Source organism: Physella acuta, unplaced genomic scaffold, assembly GCF_028476545.2.
Source record: "Physella acuta isolate Inbredline_101_S28 unplaced genomic scaffold, ASM2847654v3 ptg000703l, whole genome shotgun sequence".
Classification (NCBI taxonomy): Eukaryota; Metazoa; Mollusca; class Gastropoda; family Physidae; genus Physella; species Physella acuta.
In genome coordinates, this window is record NW_026732222.1 from 37,831 (window position 1) to 60,000 (window position 22,170).

The 22,170-nt window shown below is 40.6% G+C and overlaps 1 protein-coding gene across 1 annotated transcript in view; it reads left to right on the forward strand.

The window, feature by feature from the left end:
- Positions 1 to 6,795: 6,795 nt before the first annotated feature.
- The window catches only part of LOC131949592 (histone-lysine N-methyltransferase PRDM16), a 61,166-nt gene continuing 45,791 nt past the window's right edge, over positions 6,796 to 22,170 (forward strand). Inside the window, exon 1 of the mRNA XM_059311436.1 lies at positions 6,796 to 6,900. The gene's annotated coding sequence lies outside the window, so the exon portion shown is untranslated. The remainder of the gene's footprint in view (positions 6,901 to 22,170) is intronic.

Genomic DNA, 22,170 nt, shown 5'->3' on the forward strand with positions numbered 1-22,170 from the left:
GATAAGAGATTGGTTGGGGTTTGATAAATAATTTTATAACAGTGTAGTATTGTTTGAACTGCACTGGCCTCTCTAGTTCCTTATATATATATATATATATATATATATATATATATATATATATATATATATATATATATATATATATATATATATATATATATATATATATAAACAGTGCCCATTATTGGACGCCCTGAGTCTAATTTGTTCCTTATTATTTCCTTCTATAAATGTATTCAACTAATCTACTTTGATGATTATAGTATAAGACAGTTGATTAATACACCCCGCCGAATCAGCCCGACCGTTGATGTTGGCGACATACGTACACACACGTCCCCCCCCCCCCCCCCCCAACATGCGTATACACATGTCCCCCGACATAAGTACACACATTCCCACCCTCCCCACCCCCTCTGCTCAATAGATTTGTTTAGCTACGGCTTGCGACATGGGACTTCAATAGACTTACCTAGATAAGACAATCTATCAAGTCAGAGAGATAGATAAAAAAAAAACAGCGATGCTATTGAGATGAAAGCTATCGTATAATAGATGAAGATTTATGGATGAAGCCCCCGCTTCCCCTTCCCCCACTCTCCCCGCAGTTACATTTGGGTAACACTACACAAGTAATGTCCCCTGTCTACAAAGGGGAGATGACTTGGATGTCACGACTAATTTATTACCGAGAACTAATGCTTTGAACATCTAAAAAAAAACATCAATCATTTGGATTGGCTACAGACAAGTTGTAAACGTTTTAGAAGTTGATGGCTGATATTTGAAACGATTAGGATTAGGTGTATTAGAAGCTTGTGTATTATCAGGTGGTTGAGAGATATACGCCATCTCAATAAGGCATAGAATTTTACCTAAGGTGAAATCGCTGTAGGTAATGTTTAGGCATTGTATGTAAAGTTTATGGATTGTGTTTAAGATTTAGACCTTGACGGTTAGGTTGTTATGTAAAGACGTAGTTCATAAGGTAATAGGAAGGCGTGGTAGGAAGGTAGAGCGCACTACTGTTATCTCGTAAGACTCGAGTTCGGATCCCATACTCGTCTGTAGGAAGTTGCTGAGTCCACTCAGTTCAGGTGGGTACCTGATAACGTTAAGAAACGTAAAGGTGGTTGGGCTTAGTGCTGACCACACTATCCTTTCATATGCCGAGGTCCGTCAGGTTCGAAAAGGAGTGAGTTTGGTACCCATCAGAGCTGGGTGGACTCAGGGAAGTTCTTCTGCCTTGAATCCGGATTCGAAATCTACCGCTAGGCCACCTTAGAACTTTAAGTATAGGACTAGTTCGTAAAGGTGTCCGTTTTTCCCTGTACTCCGTACTACTGCTGGTACTACTACACTGCTAATGATTTCACCGAGTGGTTGAGAGTGTGAAATCGTTTATCGGACTCTGGCAGGTGTGTGCGTGGGGAATGGAAGTGGTGGTGAAGGGTGTTAGTGGGTGTGTTTTGTGAGTGTGTGTGGGGGGGGGGGGGTGCAGTGTTTCTTCCAGACTTTTATCTCCTGGGGCCACTTGATATTTTCGGGGGGGGGGGTAGACTTTATTGGGGGGGGGGGGTGCCGAAGCAAGACTTCTGAGTTTCCAAAAGTCAAACGTCGTGGAATGTAAACAATCCGGAGAGGAAGTTATAACGCGCTTGTGGCGTCGCTTAGTAAGTGTTATTTAACACACGATCTAGAACAAAATTAGACATAAAATGTTATTTTAGTACCATAATGCGAGGCAGAGTGAGGTTAATACAAATAGTAATAATAAAAATAGATAATGTTGGTCTCCCACAAAACAAAAGTCAATTGCAAGTATCACGGACGTTTCGACATAAGGCCCTTCGTCAGTGTACGTAGTCAATGTACAGACAGGACAACATACACTTATATAAGATGCCTTTTCTTTCTTTCACACAATTTTTACCTCACTCTCCCATAATACTTGTCCCTTTCTTACCCCCCCCCCCCATCACTACCTCCCTCCATGAAGCTGCAGTAGAGTTGTGGTTGTGACCCAATAAGTACCCAGAATATAAAGGGGTGGGGGTGATGTTTACGTCATTAAAGCCGCCATTCTTGCCAGACAACCATAGCAACAACATGAACTGCCAGGTTTATTGGCTACTGTCACGTGACTACAGTCCACACTAGAAAACAGGGGTTGGGGGGGGGGGAGGGGGGCACGGTTCTTGAAGGTGCGTGTGCGAGGGACATTTAACTCAACGGTTGTTCTAAAATGGGTCTCGTTAAATTTTACGATCTGTATATCGATATAACACCAACATGTACAGCCCGATGTGCTGTATATCGCTACAACATGTACAACCTGGTGTCAAATATAACAGTAGAACACCAACATGTACAACATGAGGAACTGTATTGCGGTACAACACTAAGTAGTTTGCAGCTACCATCTGTATTTATCTTTACGGTATAACACCAACATGAGCATTCAGATACAGAGTTCAGCCCCATTTATATAATAATTGCTTATCATTGATTTAATTGGTAATTAACTACCCTTTTCCCCACATCACACACACACACACACACACACACACAGCAGAAAAACTCACCTCAATATCCCACCCCCTTTTTCTATTTATGTCTAATCTTTACAGTATTCATGCCTAGTCGCGACATTTGTTTTAGTCATTGATTTCCCTAATTGATTATTATATCCCCCCACACCCCTCCCACACCCCTCCCCACACCTCTGTTCTCGAGTCCCCCCATCCATTAATTTACTTTATAATGCCTGAATTTCTCCCCGTTTCTTCTAATTAAATATAAACGTTTTCTTGAGTCAATATTGTCCAACAGGTCTTACTAATTGTACTCAACAATTATCTACCGGTTTCTATAACATTCAGTTAAACGCGCAACATACACAGCAATTGTGTCAATATTTTACACACACACAAATGTAAATAAGTTTGAAACAAAGATAAATATTCATAGAGCTGTGCTATTTGTTTAGTGACATAGTTAACATATTTTTTTGTTGGTTTGGTGTTCAATGAGATCGATATTATCTGGCTACGGATATTGATTTTTAGGTATTGACAGTTGAGATGAAACACAAATATAAAAATATTAGTGCACTGAATGATTTATAGACCATCAGTATGAAGATAAGACTGTGACTTATTGTTAGGTTTAGTTGAACGCTAAAGCTAAAAGGTGAAGTCGAAGCTTTTGGCTTGCGTTGGTTTCGATCCTGAGACATAAAGTTTAAACGTTTTAGAAGCCGGTCCTAAGTCCTACAGCCATGGAGGCATTCTAAATTTGCATTGAGCTATCATATACATTGATATCGTGGTGAAGTGGTTAGAGCGTTAAACTACAACACTGAAGACAGCAAGTTCGAATCCTAAGGAAAACCTATCCGCGGCATAATGGTAATTGACTGCAAATCACGTTGAATTAAGATGTGGTTGGTATATGTCGTACAATGTGAAATTTTCTCTTCAACTTTACATTATATGCCATGTTGAAAGCTGTGTAATTAGCGGCGTACATGGTGTGGGTTTTAGAGAGGTTAGGCCTCACATAGACACCCCCCCCTCCGGAAAAAAAACAACAAACAATAGAGTTGTCACACTTTAAGCTACATCTATCAGTGACAGTTAACGAGGGCCGAACGAGTGCCGTTTCAAAATTTCATTTTTCGTTTTTAAAATCATATAAACATTTAAAAATCCACCCCCTCCCTCTCCCAGACACATACCTTCCAAAGAAAATAAAAATATAAAATATAAAAAATATAAAAAAAAAACTAGCCTCCGCGACAGTATTTGATACACATTCTTATCAGAAGATTTCAAGTCATGTTGTTTCAATGAAAAGGTCATCACGCCATTCAATAATTAACACGCCAATTATCGTTTTTGTCTCATATTATAATTACCATAATTGACCCAGGCTAATGTGACAGTACTGCTCCCTATGTATAGATGACAGGGCGTCTTATTGGGGTTGGTGGGGGGGAGGTGGAAAGGATGGGGGGGCGTCAGGCCCAGGGTCCGACCGAGAGAGTTGTCATCACACGTCAAATCTGTGTTGACAGGCCCGGGGCTAACAAGATAACCCGAGTCAGGCGTCAGTGTGTGCGTCACGGGCAGGGGGCCAAACAAGACGCAAACTTTTTGACAGACCGTTCATCCATCACACATCTTGTTGGACGGGGCTCGTGGTTTTGTTGGGGGTTTTCCCGCTCAAATAGCAGACGTTGATTTCCACAAACAGTAGTTCTTATTCCCTTGAAATAGTAGATTAAAACATACTTAAAATCTATATTCACAAATGATAGTTCTTATTCACTTGAAATATTGTATTAAAACATACTTTAAAATGTATGTTCACAAATATTAGTTCATCTGAAGTATAATATTAAAACATACTTTAAAATCTATATTTACAAATAATATTTCATATTCACAACGAATGTTATATTGAAATATACTTTAGGATTTATTTTCACAAGTATAATAACTATTCACACCATTTATGTTAAATTGAAACGTACGTTAATAAAGAAATATATTACGTAACATGTACATACAACGTAAACACACATACAGCTAAGGCCGAACAATCTCCGGTTATAGACTGCCGGTCGAACAATCTCCGGTTAAAAACTGCCGGTCGAACAATCTCCGATTAAAGACTGCCGGTCGGAGAATCTCCGGTTAAAGACTGCCGGTTAAGCGTTTGTTGACCATCACTTAAAACACAACAGTTTCCAATACAACATCTTTTACTACCGCCTGCCCAGACTTAGCGATTTCCGGCTAAACACTACCGGTTAAGCGTTTGTTTACCCTCACTTCAGCCGGTTCCAGTGTAACCGGCTAGAGACCCCGAGTTAACCCCGTGATTTTTAAACACACAACCGGTTTCCGTCAAACGTCGATTATGACTGCCGTGCGTTTTCCGGCATTCTAAAAAAACGGCCCACGTCTAAATTTGCCGGAGTTACAAAACACACATCATCCGCGGCGGGTCGACATTCAAACGCCACAGATAGCGATGAAAAGATTCGCGATTAGTCTCAAAACCCGAAATCAAATTAACCCTTTTGTGCTCGTGAATAGAGATTCACCCAACGCCGTAGATCGTCAAAGCTGGGAGGAGAAAAAAAGGGGTGGGGGGGGGGGGGGGGGGAGGCGGGGTTTGAATATATTTAGAAAACTAGTTGTCTGCTTATAAAAGAAAAAAAAAAGATTCGCTTTTTTTTGAGTTGTCAGTATTATAATAAACGATGAGAAGGCATGAGAACTCTGTAATAACCCCCCCCCCCACCCCAACCCTTCCCACCCCCACCTCTCCGGTATAACGAATTTATTGAACAAGCGTTAACCCTTCATTTCCCACGGTGCCTCCAGTCTTTGACAGTGTCCATACAGAAATGATAATAACAGACGATGTATAAAACCTGCACTGGGGGGGATAAAATAAGACTAGTTCGGTGATTGACAGGAGCTGACAAATTTTGGGGAGCTAGGGAAAAAAATCTGAAGTGAAAGCGGTTGAGGTTGGCTATTAGTTGTTTTTTTTTAACTTCTTTTTTTGTTTTGTTTCGAATTGGGAATTCCCGGTGGGTTATTTTTATCCTGCATGATTATGTATGGTTTGTGTGTGTGTGTTGGTTTTGATGCTTGTTGACAAGCCTAGGTCCTATCTCGACGGTTGTGAAAATGGGGGGTGGGGGGGGGGAGGGGGGCGGGGAATTGTATTTCGTCAATGTGACAAACAAAAAGTATTCAATAAAATAAGGATTTTGTGGTTGCTAGAGTGTAGTACCTTGTGTTATTTATAGTTTTCAAAGAATATCTATTTTACAAAAAAAAAATATATATATTATTATTATTTATTATTTTAAAAAATCGAATTTCTAAAACTGTTTCATTTGAAGACAATACATTTCAAACAAAAAAGTTGGTTTTAAGATCTTTGTGGTCGAGTGGTAGGGCTCATTATCGTACCTGAACTAGTCAAGTTCAATAAACCCTTATGTGTTTCACGTCTGTAAACTGTCCATTGAGTCTACTCAGCTCTATTAGGTACCTTACATAGGTTGGAGGAAGTTACAGTATGTTGAACATTCTCGGACGACATTGTAAAGGGCACGTTTACTAAATGTCCAGAGTTCGGTCTTGAGTCAGTATGACGTTCCTGAGTCTATCCAGCTTCTGCTTGGTACCTGACTAAGTCGGGGAAGTGAAGACAGCTGGACATAGAAGATGTTCTCCACTGTCACTCGATACGACGAGCTCTACTTCATCTACTACATAATCCACCTAGAGGGGGTATTTTATGGACTTAATTACCAATGAAGACCCAGCTCTGATGGGTACCTGACTCAGGTTAGGGAAACAAGGCGATTAGCCATAGTGTAAACCACATTACCCCCTGTATGCCGAGGTCATTGAAACAGATGCACTAGTTTATCTGCCCGTGTCTCTTGGGTTGGAACGGGGATAAATTAGCGATGAATGACTTTTTATTTAAAAGAGAGCGAACCATATATACATGTTAGACACAAATCTACAATTTACACATGCTAAATTATAAGGGCGCCCGAAAGTGTCCCGCACCCAAACCTTCGCTAAGGGCGCCAGAAGGTGCCCTGTGCGGTCCTGCCCCCCCCCCCCTCCTCCTTTTTGTGACACTTTATCTAAACTGAAAGTGTGTTACGGTCACGGCCACTCTAACCTTGACCTTTCTCTCCTCCTCCTGGCACCAGTTGGCTCGATGACTGCGGGAAGGTGAAAGAGGTTGGCTGGAATCGTCTGACCAGAGGTCAAGCGATTGGATGAAGCTGGTTGGCACCCACCGAGGCTCAAAGACACAGGAACCTGATGGCGCTACCAGGTGGACGAGCAGGTCAGCTAGCTCAACCTTCCGCCCCACCCCCGGGGTTGTGTTGAAATATTTAACCCCACTGCTCCCTACAGACAAGGGTCACACTACACCCACCGTTCTACAATCCCTCCCCCTACCCCCCGGGTTTGTTGAATATTTAACCCACTGCTCTCTATACTCATGGGTCTCACTACACCCACGGAGCTCACAAGATACAATTTCTCCCTGCCCTATGAGACTCACCACCCGAAGGGTATCCCTACCTCATGGACCCTCATTGAATCCACCTCCTCTCATGTCTATTTTAGTCACAACCCGCAGGTCTATCAATCACCGCCCCCTCCCCCCCCCCTTACACCATTTCATCTTATTTACATTTTAACAACCTCATTAGCACCATACCTAGCCTCCTCTAAACGACGACCAACAACAAAATCAAACTTTTCCCTTAATAAAAACCACCTCAATTACTTCAGAAAAACGCACCTCGCAATTTACCCCCCCCCCCTCCACCAAACTAGCCTTACACGCACATACACACACACACACACTCCATAAGACATCCACACACGAGCCTTACGTCCAACACCTTACTATCTCCTTTATCCCCCCCCCCCCCCAACAGACGACCTTAAAACCTATCTACACCAGGTCATGAAACAGACTGCCCCTACCCTCCCCCATTCCCATGTTTCATATTTCTCGTTGTTAAGGCCACCCGTGTCACCATCACCCCTCAGTACAATGTCACCATTACGCCTCAGTATAATGTCACCATCATCTCTCTTATCTCACTAGTTATCTCACCCGCCTCGGTTTTTCTAGCCGGCACAGCGTCACTTTCAGCCGGATCCGGCTTCCGCTGAACAGACTAACGAACCCAAATCACGCGATTCTCAACAACCCGCGCCGTTTACCGGTGTACGGTATTTCGTTTGTAAAACAGTTTTTCAAATGTCTAAATATAAACTGTGGTAACAGAATGTAAAAAAAAAAAAAAAAAAAACAGTGTCCAATTACGTTCGTCGAATAGATTTTGAAATTTTATAACTGAGTTATCAGCCCTTGGAAAAATGCATAAGTAAACAAACCTACTCTACTAGCTGTAATTAGATAACGGTATTCTGCTTATAACGAGTAACTGTTTATTTTACTTCAGTTTAGCTGTTGTTCAATCTGTTGTCTGATGTAAACTTCTCTCATCACAAAACTGCTTCATATTTAAACTGATAATTTCTATTCACATTATGGAGCTCATATCTAGACCGATACAACTTACTATTGACATGAACTGGTTCATATTTAGACCAATACAAATTACCAGTAGCGTAGCGAGGGGGGAGGGGGGCGGGGGGGGGACATATGTCCCCGGGCGCCGACCTTAGGGGGCGCCAAAATGGGTTGGAAAAATAAATTGAAAGGTTGAGGGGGGGGGGTGGAAATTGAAAATTTGAGGGGGGGGGTGCAAATGAAAATCTTGAGGGGGGGGTGCAAATCGAAAGTTTGAGGGGGGGGGGGGTGCAAATCGAAATCTTGAGGTGGGTGCAAATCGAAAAGTTTGTCCCCGGGCGCCGGGAAGGGTCGCTACGCCTCTGCAAATTACTATTGACATTATTTGGCTCATTGCTAGACTGATACAAATTACTATTGACATGAACTGGCTCATATTTAGATTGATACAACTTACTATTGACATTAACTGGTTCATATTTAGACTGATACAACTTAGTATTAACATTAACTGGCTCATATTTAGACCGATACAAATTACTATTGACATGAACTGGCTCATATTTAGATTGATACAACTTACTATTGACATTAACTGGTTCATATTTAGACTGATACAACTTAGTATTAACATTAACTGGCTCATATTTAGACCGATACAAATTACTATTGACAATAACTGGCTCATGGGTTGACCAACAATGTGAAGACAATTTTGTATTGGTTGCACAAGACGCCCGCACACGACCAAAGGCAGTCAATTAAAATGTAATCACAGAAGTTTGAACGGCGTTCGATCTGCCTCACCGATCGATATGTGGTGGTTGACGCAGTGTGATTGATGTGTCAGGTTTTGAAGTGAAACCAAGGGTAGGGGAGGGGGGGGGGGTTATGTGGTCATTGACCTGTGTTGCGTGGGGGGGGGGGGGGGGTAATTGTCGTTTGTGTGTGGTGTGGGGGGGGGGGGGGTGAGTGGGGGAGTGACCGTTAGTGACATCAGAACAAATGTGTTATAAATCCCATGTGTACTAGGGATGTGTACATTGTGTTAGCACTGTGTATGTTTCGTTAGTGTTGTGTACCAGTTGTGTGTTATGTACTCTGTGTTTTTGCATTGTGCCAGATGCGTGTTAGTTATGTACTAGGTGTGTTAGTATTAGGTACTATGTGTGTTACATGTTATGACCATCGATATATACCAGATGTGCCAGCTATGTGTCTCAGGTGTGTTAGCGATATGACACACGTTTACACTACTGTGTACCAGTGTGTTAGTGACGTAAAAAGTACTTTACACGACCCAGACTACTTGTGTGTTGACATGCGCTGTGCTGTACGACACACACACACACACACGCATACACACACACGTGCGCACACACACACACACGCACGCACACGCGCGCGTGCAGCAGATGTGTCGGACGCTCCACCAAACACCCGTAAACCGAGCATTACATTATCTGTCTTATGTAAATACCCCAAGCTTTAATCTTATCCCCCGTGTAGACGAGAATCCTCATTGATTTGTCTCCGCTTCTATCCCCACCATTATGTCTTTTTAATAGTCTTTGCCTATACGCTTCAGAGCACTACTTACTCTGTACTTACAATTTAAAACGGGGAAAATATTTGTAGGAGATTTGGCTTTGGACATAGGGATAGCACGGCCTTCAAAGGGTTAATCAAAGATATAAGTTAGTTGTTGGTTCATTGGTGTGGAATGGGTGGGTTCGATTCTAGGATTAGGGTTAGATGTTTAGAGTGGGATGAGGGACATATGGTTTGCGAGTTGGAGGAGGCTTAAGTTAGAGATAGTGAAGAGGTGGGGAGGGGAATGGTATACGGTATAGCTGTGGTAAGTGTTACATTAAACGTCCAGTGTATGGTCTGTCTCAAAAGGGTAGTGTTTCTGCTTTGTTGTTTTGGTAACTTGTCCAATTTATATGGGCTTTTGGGGTATGCTTGGATTTTGTTAAAAGGTGTGTTTGTTTACAGAAAAATTATTTTAGCAGAGAAAAAAGGCTTGGTTATAAAACAAAAAAACCAACCATTTTTGACACAACTTTAGTTGGTTTTTTTTTTTTTGGGGGGGGGGGGGGGGGAGGGGGAGGAAGGAGTTTTAATCTTGGCAAGGCAAAACAAAATGGATTTGGCTTCAAAATTAGGCCAGAAAGAAAAAGAAAAAAAAATGGAATTCAAAATAAAATAAAAATAAGTTTTCGAAAATAGTAAACCCTGACAGCCCAGTTTTTTATCTTTATATTCACCGGCATTTTAAAATCCAATTATCCACACCACTAAAAACAATATATATCCACACTTCTTATCTCATCCACGTATCCATTACTCACGTGACTAACAACCAACCAATCCGCACCGAGACGACCGATACAGCTTCCCAATGACACATTTCCGGAAGCGCAGCAGAAGCCATTTTGTTTTCAACAAGCAAACAGCTGCTGCGAGATTTAGGATCAATTCCAATTAAAAGATTAGTTAAGCTTTTGGTACAATACAAAAGAGCCGACACAATTAAAAGGAACCAATTCCTTAAAATTAAAATGTCATCTATTAAGCTCCAAAATAGTTTTTAAAAATATTAATGTGTCTAAGTTTTTTTCGCGTATAATATTCGATGCATGGCCCTAGATTATTATATTGAAACGTTTTATAAAAGATCCAATTATTTATCGAGATAGGGGATTTTTTAATATCAAAATTGAGGAATAAATATGTTGCGAAATTCTAAATAAAAATGTTGCGTACTTGACAACTTAAAAGGAATCAATTTTGAATTATAAAGCTCAATGACACATATCAGCAAGAGGGTTATCTGATATGTGTAGGGGTTGGGAAGGTGTTAGGGAGGGGGGGGGGAGGTACATTGGAAAAAGTAGGGGGTAACAGGGAGAATGGGGATTGTATGTGAGGTGGATGTATTGAAAAAGGGGGGTGATGTAATTGATGAAAAGGGGGGGGGTATAGGAATTATTGGTTTGGGGGCATACCATATACTTTTTTTCTGTTGTGTATTGAATATGTGTTAAGTGGTATAGAGCCTATCATCCCACTGAGAGGCAGTGTTCCCTCTAAGCTGCGCGGCTGCGCGGCCGCGCAGCACTTACAAATATGCCGCGCAGACATTTTCTGATGCCGCGCACAGATTATCAGAACTTCGGGCAAGCCTAATTCACTAAACAATTGTGGCCAGTGGCTTGAATGAAGCGACATTTTTAGTACCTGTTTTGTTAAACGAACAGTCTTTGTGTTTTGGTGCAGAAACCAAGGGGTATCATTGACTTGGGGGAGGGGGTGACCTCGGTTGTCATACCACAGATCTAGTTAATGGAAACTCTCAACTGAGCGGGGCGGGTACAGATGGGATGTCTGCGTGACACTCCCTCTGCTTGATTTAATGGTTTACCCCAAAACTGACCTAATACCTGAAAGGGATTGTGGCCACTAGCTGACCATGCAAGGTTTTATTTTCTATAGCCACTGCCCCTCCCCATCTCCCAACCCCCACCCATCACCTTGATACTATGACGGTTTACCCCAGTCAGATGCAAAATCTACTTTACTAAAGGTGCATGTGTTTTTGCTGTTTGGTTTAAGGATTCATATACTATATATCCAATTCTTGGGATTATTACGTGCACCTGGATCGAACTGTTTCAGTGTTCACAGACTGGTTTGGTAAATAGGAATAAAAGTTTACTACTCCGTGCTATTTGAACATATTGAAAAGAAAAATGTGTAACAAAGGGTAAAACAATGCAGCAAAAAAAAAAAAAAAAACAGCGAGAGATTCGTTTAAACTGGAATGGCTCAAAGTTAAAGTGACAACCGAAACGCCAGATTCTAAGAATGTTTCAGTTGAATTAGGAAGCATCTAAAGTGTAAGTTCTGTGCTGCTAGTACTTGAAACTAACACTGAGCGAGAAGAACGAGTTGAACAAAATGAGTGCCATCGGTCAAACAAGGATCAAGTTCGAATTCTAATGGATAATGTTCTTCTCGCCATTAGAATACACGCCTCGATGCTGTCGGTACAACTGATTCATAACAACATGGGGAAGTATGTTTCTATATCAGACAGTTGGCGAAGTAAGAATTACGCCTTTGAGTTTGTTGAACCAATCAACGGGTGGTTGTAAAGAACACACTGACAGAGCTTCGAGTAGCATCGTTCCACACGCTTATAGTTGATGAAAGTACTGACATAATTGTACATAAAATGCTAATCCTTTATCTTAAATTTCGTTCAGTCAATTCTTTATTCTACAAAACCGTTTTTGGTGGAATAATTCAGCTTACCGCATGTGATGCCTCAGCTCTGGAGGCAGCCATAACACAGTACTACACTGAACATCAACTTGAAATGAAACTGCATGGTAATGATAACATCAGACGGGGCATCGGTTATGTTAGGCCGTAGGAAGGGATTAGCTGCTTTATTGAAGGCTAAGGTCCCCCATCTTGTTGAACAGCACTGAGTTCGATCTTCAGTTAAAAAGGGCGCATTTGAAGAATTGGCAAAGGTGCATGATATGGATGTAATTTCTTTTCGACCAATTTATGAAGTTCGATGGTTGTCACGTCACTTTGCTGTCAGTGCTTTTGTTAGAAATATTGATGTTTTAGCTGCTTACTGTGAAGAACAAGTCCAAGACTACAATGATCCTGTTTGTTGTTATGTTTTGAAATCATTAAAAGATCCACTGTATCAAATTGCGCTTTATACCGTTAATGAATTAGCTAATCTATCAATGTTGTTACAGCGAAATAATTTATCATCGATTGAAGCACATCAATTTTGCATTTCTAAAATACGCAATTTAGAAGCACAATACCTGAGTGAAGATGTTTATTGGAATGATAAAGCCAAGAAAATTTTGAATGAAAACGTAGGAATCGACACAAGACAAATCACACAGTTTATACGATCGGTCTGCGATCATTTAAATGTAAGGTTTCCAGGAGATGAACTGCAGTTTTCTTCAGCTTTTGATCCTACTGGTTTTAGAAATTGCGCATTTGAGTTTGGCGTCAAAGATATCAAAGAACTGTGCGTAAAGTACAAAGACGTGTTACAAACAACAAATGAAGAGTCAATTATCACACAATAAATGACTTCAAATTTCAGATCAGTGAAAAACTCAAATCAGGTTCAGTAAATGCACTAACTGAAAACGCAGGAGTTGCTTTAAATGATGAACAAATTAGCTCATTGGCAAAGTTAATTGACATATGCTGTACTTTTCAAGTATCCGAGCGAGGTTTTAGTCTTATGAACAGCATTAAAGTACAAGCACGAAATAGACTTGAAGCCACACATTTGGATATATCTAAATGCTGGAGAGGATATGGATTTAAACAAATCATATAAGGTGCGGAAGCAAGGCAAGGTTAGACGCGAGAAATTGCAATAAATGCCACTGAAAGGTTAGCTAATTTTGTTTTCAAGTCAGCTCTTTAAAATGGTTTACATGTTAAACTGTTGTATTTGTATTACCGTTATGGTATTAACATTTTTAACATACGATTGCATTACACTAACATAGTACGTCGACCATATAACCTGTTGTCTAAGTATAACTCTAAAAGTTTCTGTTGTGTATTTTATTTTATTTAGATGGGATTTGTATCTTCTTTTAATAGCATACGTTTCATTAGTCCTACACATTATACTATTAATTTATCAAAATGCATGCCTTTTCATTACTCTGCTTAATTGCAAGCTTAAACATACATATTAACTTGCCCAAGTCATTTTTAGCACCGCGCACACAACATATTTTTTGCACACACACTCTTGGTCCTTAGAGGGAATATTGCTGAGAGGGGCCTTCGACAAGAGAGTGCCAGACAACTCAATCCTGGGACCCATGTTCCTGCCACAGGTACCAAGCTGAACCAACTGGACGTCAACATGGCTGAGAACCGAACTCGGGACATGCGTGTTTGGAGTCGTGAACGCTAACGACTCGACCATGGCGCCACCAGAAAAACATATGTTCAACTTATTCGTTAATAAACCCACTAAAAGCAGTTGCATGAATGCGTATCAATATTAACTTGAATATACCGTCAAACTCTCTGATCACAATATCACCGTTTGAGTCACTAGAATGTCACCGTTTGAGTCACTACAAGGTCACTCTTTGAGTCACTACAAGGTCATTCTTTGAGTCACTACAAGGTCATCCTTTGAGTCACTACAAGGTCATCCTTTCACTACAATTTCACATTTTGAGTCACTACAAGGTTATCCTTTGAGTCACTACAAGGTCACACTTTCACTACAAGGTCACATTGTGAGTCACTACAAGGTCACCTTTTGAGTCACTAAAAGGTCACCATTTAGGTCACTATACTTAAACAATAAGTAGTCCAAGGCCAGACTTTAAAATCATTTTATCGTCAACTTTTTTTTTCTCTTATCAATTCTAATCCGTCTCATCTTCTTACCACTCATGTCATCGACCGGCGATCGAATCCAAGATACACCGATATACGGTATCCACAAGTAGACATTTTTATTTTCTTTAAATCTTCCCATGCCGGGCCGACCATCTGATACGGATGACAGATGGCGCTAGGATGACAGATACACTAACTTTATGCCGTGCGGCGAAGATACGGATGACAGATGTTCCTCGGATGACAGATACACTTACTTAAATATCGTGCAGAACAAAGTGAAGATAAAAAAAGCATCAGCTTAGCCTAATCCGTAACTTAATCCAAAATCTCTACGTACAAACCTTACACCCCGTGTTGCATGTCTTAATCCTAATCTAACCTACGTGCAACCTTTATAAACGGTGTGTCACCTATTTAAACCAAACATTTTATCTTATAACCAGTAACCTATCTCAGAAAACTGTTACTATATCCGTTATTTGATTATCAGTCAAAATTATTAAATACTAGTACTTAACTCCGTAATGGAACGGGTAAACGATTTCGGATTTTAAAAATATATTTTAGACTGAGCTAAATTTAGTCTGCATTGTATTACGTGAATGATGAATCCGTATGATTAGATACAGTGCATTGGTGACCTTTTCCTGTCTTTTAAATGCAATTTAAAAAAAAAAAGAAACGTATGATGTAACTATGAACCTTGGTAAAAAAACGAAAAAAAACCCGAACCAAAGATAGGACGGGCGGTGTAAGGGGACTTGACTCGTGAAATTTAATTACTTTCAGGGTGAGCACACACCAACAGAGCTGTGTGTCACCCCCTTCTACCCCTCCCCTTCCACTCCTGTCCCCCCCCCCCCCCCCATACCCTCTACCCCAGCACTCGCCAAGCAGCTGGGACCACGGTGCCAATCTGTTGGCGGCGCGCGGGGGTTTCCGATCCGCGACGTCAAGCGATGGCGATTATTACGTCCCCTCGTGTCATGGCGGTTCCTCGCGTCAGACGGGGGCACGTGGTTTGAGGCGTAGCCTGGAGTGCCGAAACTGGATTTGCCGATATTGAATGCAACCCAGAGTGCCGAAACTGGATTTGCCGATATTGAATGCAACCCGGATTGCCGAAACTGGATTTGCCGATATTAAATGCAACCCGGATTGCCGAAACTGGATTTGCTGATATTGAATGCAACCCAGAGTGCCGAATTTATTTCTTATTAAAAATGTTAAATAATATTTAAAATTTACAACGAATTGTTTTAAAAAGGAATTACTTAATATGGAAAAAAAATCGCCTCTATTATTTAGGACGTTTGATTTTATCTGTATTTATTGTTCTTTTGTCTTTTACATACGTAGCTAACTAAAAATAGCCCATATATCACTCACTTTTGTAAAAGAATTTTACATTTACACGTGTACGTAGATACTACATTTGAGTATACAAAAAATATACATGTTTATTTATAGCTGGTAAAACATACAATCTAAAAAAATGTCGCTCGAAATATGCTAACAAAACATCTTTCAAACTATTACATTATGACTAATTTCAGCATTTAAAAAACCCACTTCAAATTCATGTAATTATACGGCATTATCCAAAAACAAAAACACTTTTGGTGCAAATTGCATGTCTCGCATTGTCTAAATATGTCAAAAGGCTTTCAAAGACCACTAGTGAACATCTCGCGATTTTTTCCCTCCATCTCTTTCTCGTATTTCCCCAAGGCGGCGATGACGGGTAATATGTGGTACACACACAATCGGAAAACTACACCGGTAAAAGAGGCTAGTCTTTAATCTCGCCCGGGGTAGGGGATTATCCTTTTTTTTTCACGTGGAGGGTGTCGGGAGCGATTGGATCAGGGCGCAGGGGATTTGTAGGGATTGGTCTAGCGGTGGGGCAGTCGGTTCGAGGGGTGAAAAGATTGCCCGCCTCACACGATTCTGGCATAAATCAGCAGGAAAAAATAAAACCATTCTCTTATCAGATAGTTTGTATAGAATCGTTACTGTGATTATTACAACTGTTATTTTTATTTATTTTTTATTTTCATATAATCTTTAGGCTTGCTTGGCAGGTGATTTCTGTGTTGAGGATTGTCATTTAAAAACATGGAAATATCGTGTCTTCCATTATGTGTATGTGTGTGTATTGAGCGCACTTAGCTTTTATGGGTACCCAGCACTACTTGGGGAGGTGTATAAAGTCGATATTATAATTTCTATACAACATTGAAATTTCGCCTTTGACTTAAGATAATTTCATATTTAAAACAAAAGCTAAACTTTAGCTATTAAATATAGATTAATTTGTCAAGAGCACTAGGATCCGCCCTTGTTTTTTTTTGTTTTTTTTTTCCCGTACAAAGTGGCCCCCATTTTTGAAAATAAAAACCTGCCGCCGCCTATGCAAACGATGACAATTACCAAATATTTAACCTTGCTTCATCAGACCATGACGTCAGCCACCAAACAGACCCTGTCTTCTCGCATTAGTTCCAGAACATTCCAGGCCCTACATCGCCACAATACCACCCTGTTCTTCCTCCCTCAACTATAAACAAATAATTACTCCACCGACAAAAAACTCTTCGCGAACTCGTCACATTTTCACAGCACGCTCCTGTCCGAGTTCATCTTCATTTCATCTTAAGACTGAACATCTTTATAATCCCCCCTCCCTACCCCGTATACGAATATATAGATAGAATATAATCCCCCGTCAACGAGTATGCTAATTCTATATTATTATCTATAGTAATACCCATACGAGAAGTCTTGAATAGGTCCCCCCCCCCTCTTGCTATAAAATCCAGTCTCTATTGTGCCTGTGTTATTGTGATTCATGCATATTTGCAACTCCCCGCTGTGAGCATGTCCCGTGCCTGCTCCTGATACTGCGATCATCAGATGCAAGTTGGGTTTTTATTTTCTCTGAAAGACGTGGGGTTCTTTTCATATTTTTTTTTTATGATTCGAAATCCGAAACCACGGAACTAAACCACAAAGGCGAAAAGAGCGGCGAAGATAAAAGGCGAACTACGCGGCGAACAGAGAGCCTACATGTACCCTCTGTGACTTCTGCTGGCTTTCACCACTTCGGTATGCGAGGGGGTGGGAGGGGGGGGGGGAATTTTGAATGATATGGGCGGAGAGGGGGATGACGTTACAATTCATCGTACGACTCATTTTTGTATGTAGATGGTTCAGGATAATCGAGATGTTTGGGGTGGGGTTTGAGGTCAATATGAGTATTAATCAGGAAGTTAAGTACCGGTATTACGAACAAAGAATCCTGGGAAGGGTGGTAGAGTGGTAGAGCACATGACTGTTATCTCGGATGTTCGATTCCTGATTTCAAGGATATCCACGAGCCTATCTTATTCTAATCAATACCTGGCTCAGATCGGCAATTGTTTTTTGTATTAATGTTGCTTGCAGCGTTCTTTCAATCTTTTAAAGTCTCTTAAAACAGACTTCGTCTATCCCACGGTCCGTAGTTCCTACACTATACAGACACCTACCAAGACACTAAGCTGATAACAAAGTCACATTGCTGGTTACTTTCCCTTTTTAAACTCGCTAAACGACTTCCTGTTTGCGGATATCTAACTTGAAACCACAGATAATATTTCATTGTTGACAAAACATGATTAACAAAAGTTCGATTATATCGAAATGTCTGGAGATCGAATGCCACTACTCATTATCTGAGTTGCAAAAGTTCGATTATATCGTAATGTCTGGAGATCGAATGCCACAACTTATTATCTGAGTTGCAAAAGTTCGATTATATCGTAATGTCTGGAGATCGAATGCCACAACTTATTATCTGAGTTGCAAAAGTTCGATTATATCGTAATGTCTGGAGATCGAATCTGATCTGCAACTACTTATTATCTGAGTTGCAAAAGTTCGATTATATCGTAATGTCTGGCAGATTGAATCTGATCTCCTACTTCTGGCAACTTTAACGCGGCTCCAGACATGTCACCGCCGGCTTTCGACGCCGCACATAATTCCAGCATCCGTTATTTAAATGTTTCTTCAGCTTTTCAAGACCTTTTGAATTCCAGCGTCTAATAATTTATTCTTTCCGCACTGCCTGCGGCCATTGTCTCAGGTGCCGATTACATCTACTGCTTCATACATTTCTCAATTCTCGCTCAATAAACATTATCCCGCGAGATTTTGAAAGCAAGTCTGAGCTAAATTAACATAATTTATGTCTAGGTTTATCTACTGAGTAGCATCATCCGTAAGCACTTTAGACAGAACACTTTTAGAATGTGCGAAACACTTTTACTCATATAAAGATAAAAAAACATCCCCAGATTAAAATATAGTACGCGAATACATAAAACCGCATTACAATAAAAAAAACCTCAAATGTCCTGATTTAGCTTTTAACTTTAGACACAATCACTTAAGTATTACAGCATCCTCTGTAGTTACACGGTAACTGAAGTTTTACAGTAACTCCCATGCATAGCCCGGCTTGCCCCGTGTTTGCAGATGTCCCTAAGAATAATAAAAACAGATATACGCTTAAGAAGACGTCTTTTCAGGAACGAAATTTTTAGTTTAGTTCTCTTCAAAAGGCAACCAAAAGGAATATAAAAAAAAAACAGAAAAAGGGGTTCTCTTTTATTGCTTTTCTCTATCGCTCTTCTTTTTATTTTAAAATTCCATGGTGGCATTGTGCTAACCGGCAACCCGTCAAAGACGGAGCGAGATTCAATTCCTGCGCTTCAATTAAACATGACACGAACGCCGAAGTTCGCCTACGAACGGGTATTCCCATTCATGGTCCAGGACTTTGTGTGAAACATCCCCCTATAATTGCAGGTATTTGGGGAGAAAAAATCCATGCTTAGTTTGTCCAAGGTATAGAAGAAGAAGAATCTTACGTGCAAGGTTTAGGAGAAGAAAATGAAACACTGAAAAGGGGTTCAGACTGAAATATCCCCCCCCCCCCCTTTTTTTTTTCATTGGAAGTCTTGCCATACCTTTGATTCTCTATGACGCCACAAAGGCATAATTGCAAGTACTTTGCGATCTTTTTTTTGTTAAGTTTTTCTAAAAATCTCTCCGTATCATTTTATTTTATTTTATTATAGTATTCCTACAGAAAAACACGTATTTCTTAAGAAGAAACAGGCTGAAAATATAAAAAAAAAACAAATTGTAATCTCTGTTTGTGTGTGTGTCAGGTATTCCTCTTTTCAAGTTTTTTTTCTCTCATAAAAAACAATTTGCGCGTTTTGAAATGAACATGCAATGTTACTCTGTTTTCGCGTGACTTTACTACCCCCTCCCCCCCTCCCCGCATTGAATACAGCTTCGATTTCAGCTTGGTTTAACAGGGTAATTGCAGCGATTGTTCCCCGTCTATGTTGAGACACAATTTGTAACAAGTTCCAAATAATACGCTTTAGTTTCCTCGTCGGCTGGTCCGGCTTTGTTCCCACTCCTCCGCCTCGGCACAAAGCCGCCTGGAGCGGATGTAATCCACAGACCAGTCAGCGAACGGTTCCAGGAGCCGGTCGTCTGCTTCACGTCTTGAGCTCTGTGCGCTCAGGCGTGGCCGGTCTGTTTTATGTAGCACCACCTCACCTGAAATATTCATGGAGCTTGCTAGAGGGGTTGGCAGGTATGGAGAGCGCTTGAGTCTGAGACATACATAGGTCTGTACCCCCGGGGTGCATATACAACCCACATAAGACACAACGTCATCAATAACATACGACGTGAGACACAAAAACACTGACGTAGTTAATCTCTTTAATTATTTTTTAAACGTACGACAGCTCAACCTTTATGGGTAGTTAAGAGAGCTTTAAAATCCTAATGAAAGAATCAAACCGCTAGGTAGTGTGTCAGTCATTCCTTCCAGTGACCATTAATATTTGGCGTCAGTACTGTAGATGGATCTGTTTAAGTAGTAGACTACATTTTATTGGGTAATCTTATGTTGTTATTACTCATTAAGCCAATGAGACAATTTTACCATATATATATATATATATATATATATATATATATATATATATATATATATATATATATATATATATATATATATATATATATATATATATATATATATACATGTAAGAGAAACATTTAAGTCCCCGTGAAAGTGTACACAGTAAATTGCTTAAGATGATTTGGTAATATAACGCTATATTTTCCTTTGGTATTCAATGTAAACCCTACCAGACCCAAAACTTAAAGTATTACTTTATTCTTCTCTCCCTTCTCTGATCTCATATATATAAATTTAAAAAAAACACATTTGAAACTACTTGTATGGCGGGCTAGTGAAATGACGAAAAATTTGGGGTAAACGACGGTCGTTAATAGACGGGACAAGCCAACATACACAGCGGTGAATCACGTCTTGCTAATGATAAAATGGAAGTTGGACAAAAATGTCGCGAAAGATCAGAGAGGAGGGATAGTAAAGCGCCCAGGTATTTTCTTAGAGTAGGTTCCACGTCGAACACACCTGATGTCGTCTGGTCGTTTCATCTTCACAGGACGAAACACCTTGTGGGAGGGATGGTTCATTGCTTCCTTTGACCGTCGGGGGGCCCGGAATGAGGGGGGCCCAAAAGAGAAACGTTCCTTGAGTTAGTCACGGGGAAGACGGTGAAAACTTTTAAAAAAAAAACCCACTCGCGTTCGTTTCAAGTTTACTTTTCGTTTTGTTGATGGTTGTAGTTGTAGGGAAAAAAGTTAGGGGCGGGTGTGGGTGGGGGGAGTTAATTGATTAGCTTGAAGGATAAAAAAAAATACTTTTAAAAAGGTCTACAGTTTTGAGAAAAGGAAATATTGTATTGAAGATAAAAGCCGGATGCTGAGGCGATGGAAGGCTATTGGCAGTCTGTGTGACATTGGGTGACACTGTGATATTGGGTGACATTTGGTGTCACAGTGTGACACTGTGAGACTGGCTGACACTAAGACCACTGGTTGAGACTGGATGACACTGTGACATTGGGTGACATTGGGTGACAATGGGTGACACTGTCCGACATTGTGTGACACTGCGTGACACTGTGATACTGCGTGACACTAAGACACTGGGTGAAACTGAGTGACACTGTGTGACATTGGGTGGTGAAACATGGTGACACTAGTGACATTGCATAACACTAGTGATATTGTGTGACAATGGTGGACAGTTAATGACATTGGGTGACATTAGGTGAGACTTTTGACATTGTGAACTTTGATGCTGGGTGACAATAAGTGACACTGTGACACTGTCTTTTGTCAGGCAGACATTCTGACAAATCAGTGGACAGAACTTGTGGAGTTGAGGATAGGGACTTATGGAAGGTGTTATTACCTTCTCCTGCTGACCAAATGACTCGGTACTTTCAGTAGTAGTGCCTGGGTCTCAATATGAGGGGGGGGGGGGGGGGAAATGTCGTTACCTTCCCAAGTTTGCTAGGTGTAGTATAGTATGAGGGGGTGGGTTGAGGTAGAGTTGGATTTGTTTCGCCATTCATTTCTCGTGACACCGATTTAATAAATGTTTAGGGTTGTTTGTGGATGTCATTACTTTTTCCAGTTGACGAAATATATATATATATAGAGTGTGTATGTGTGTGTGTG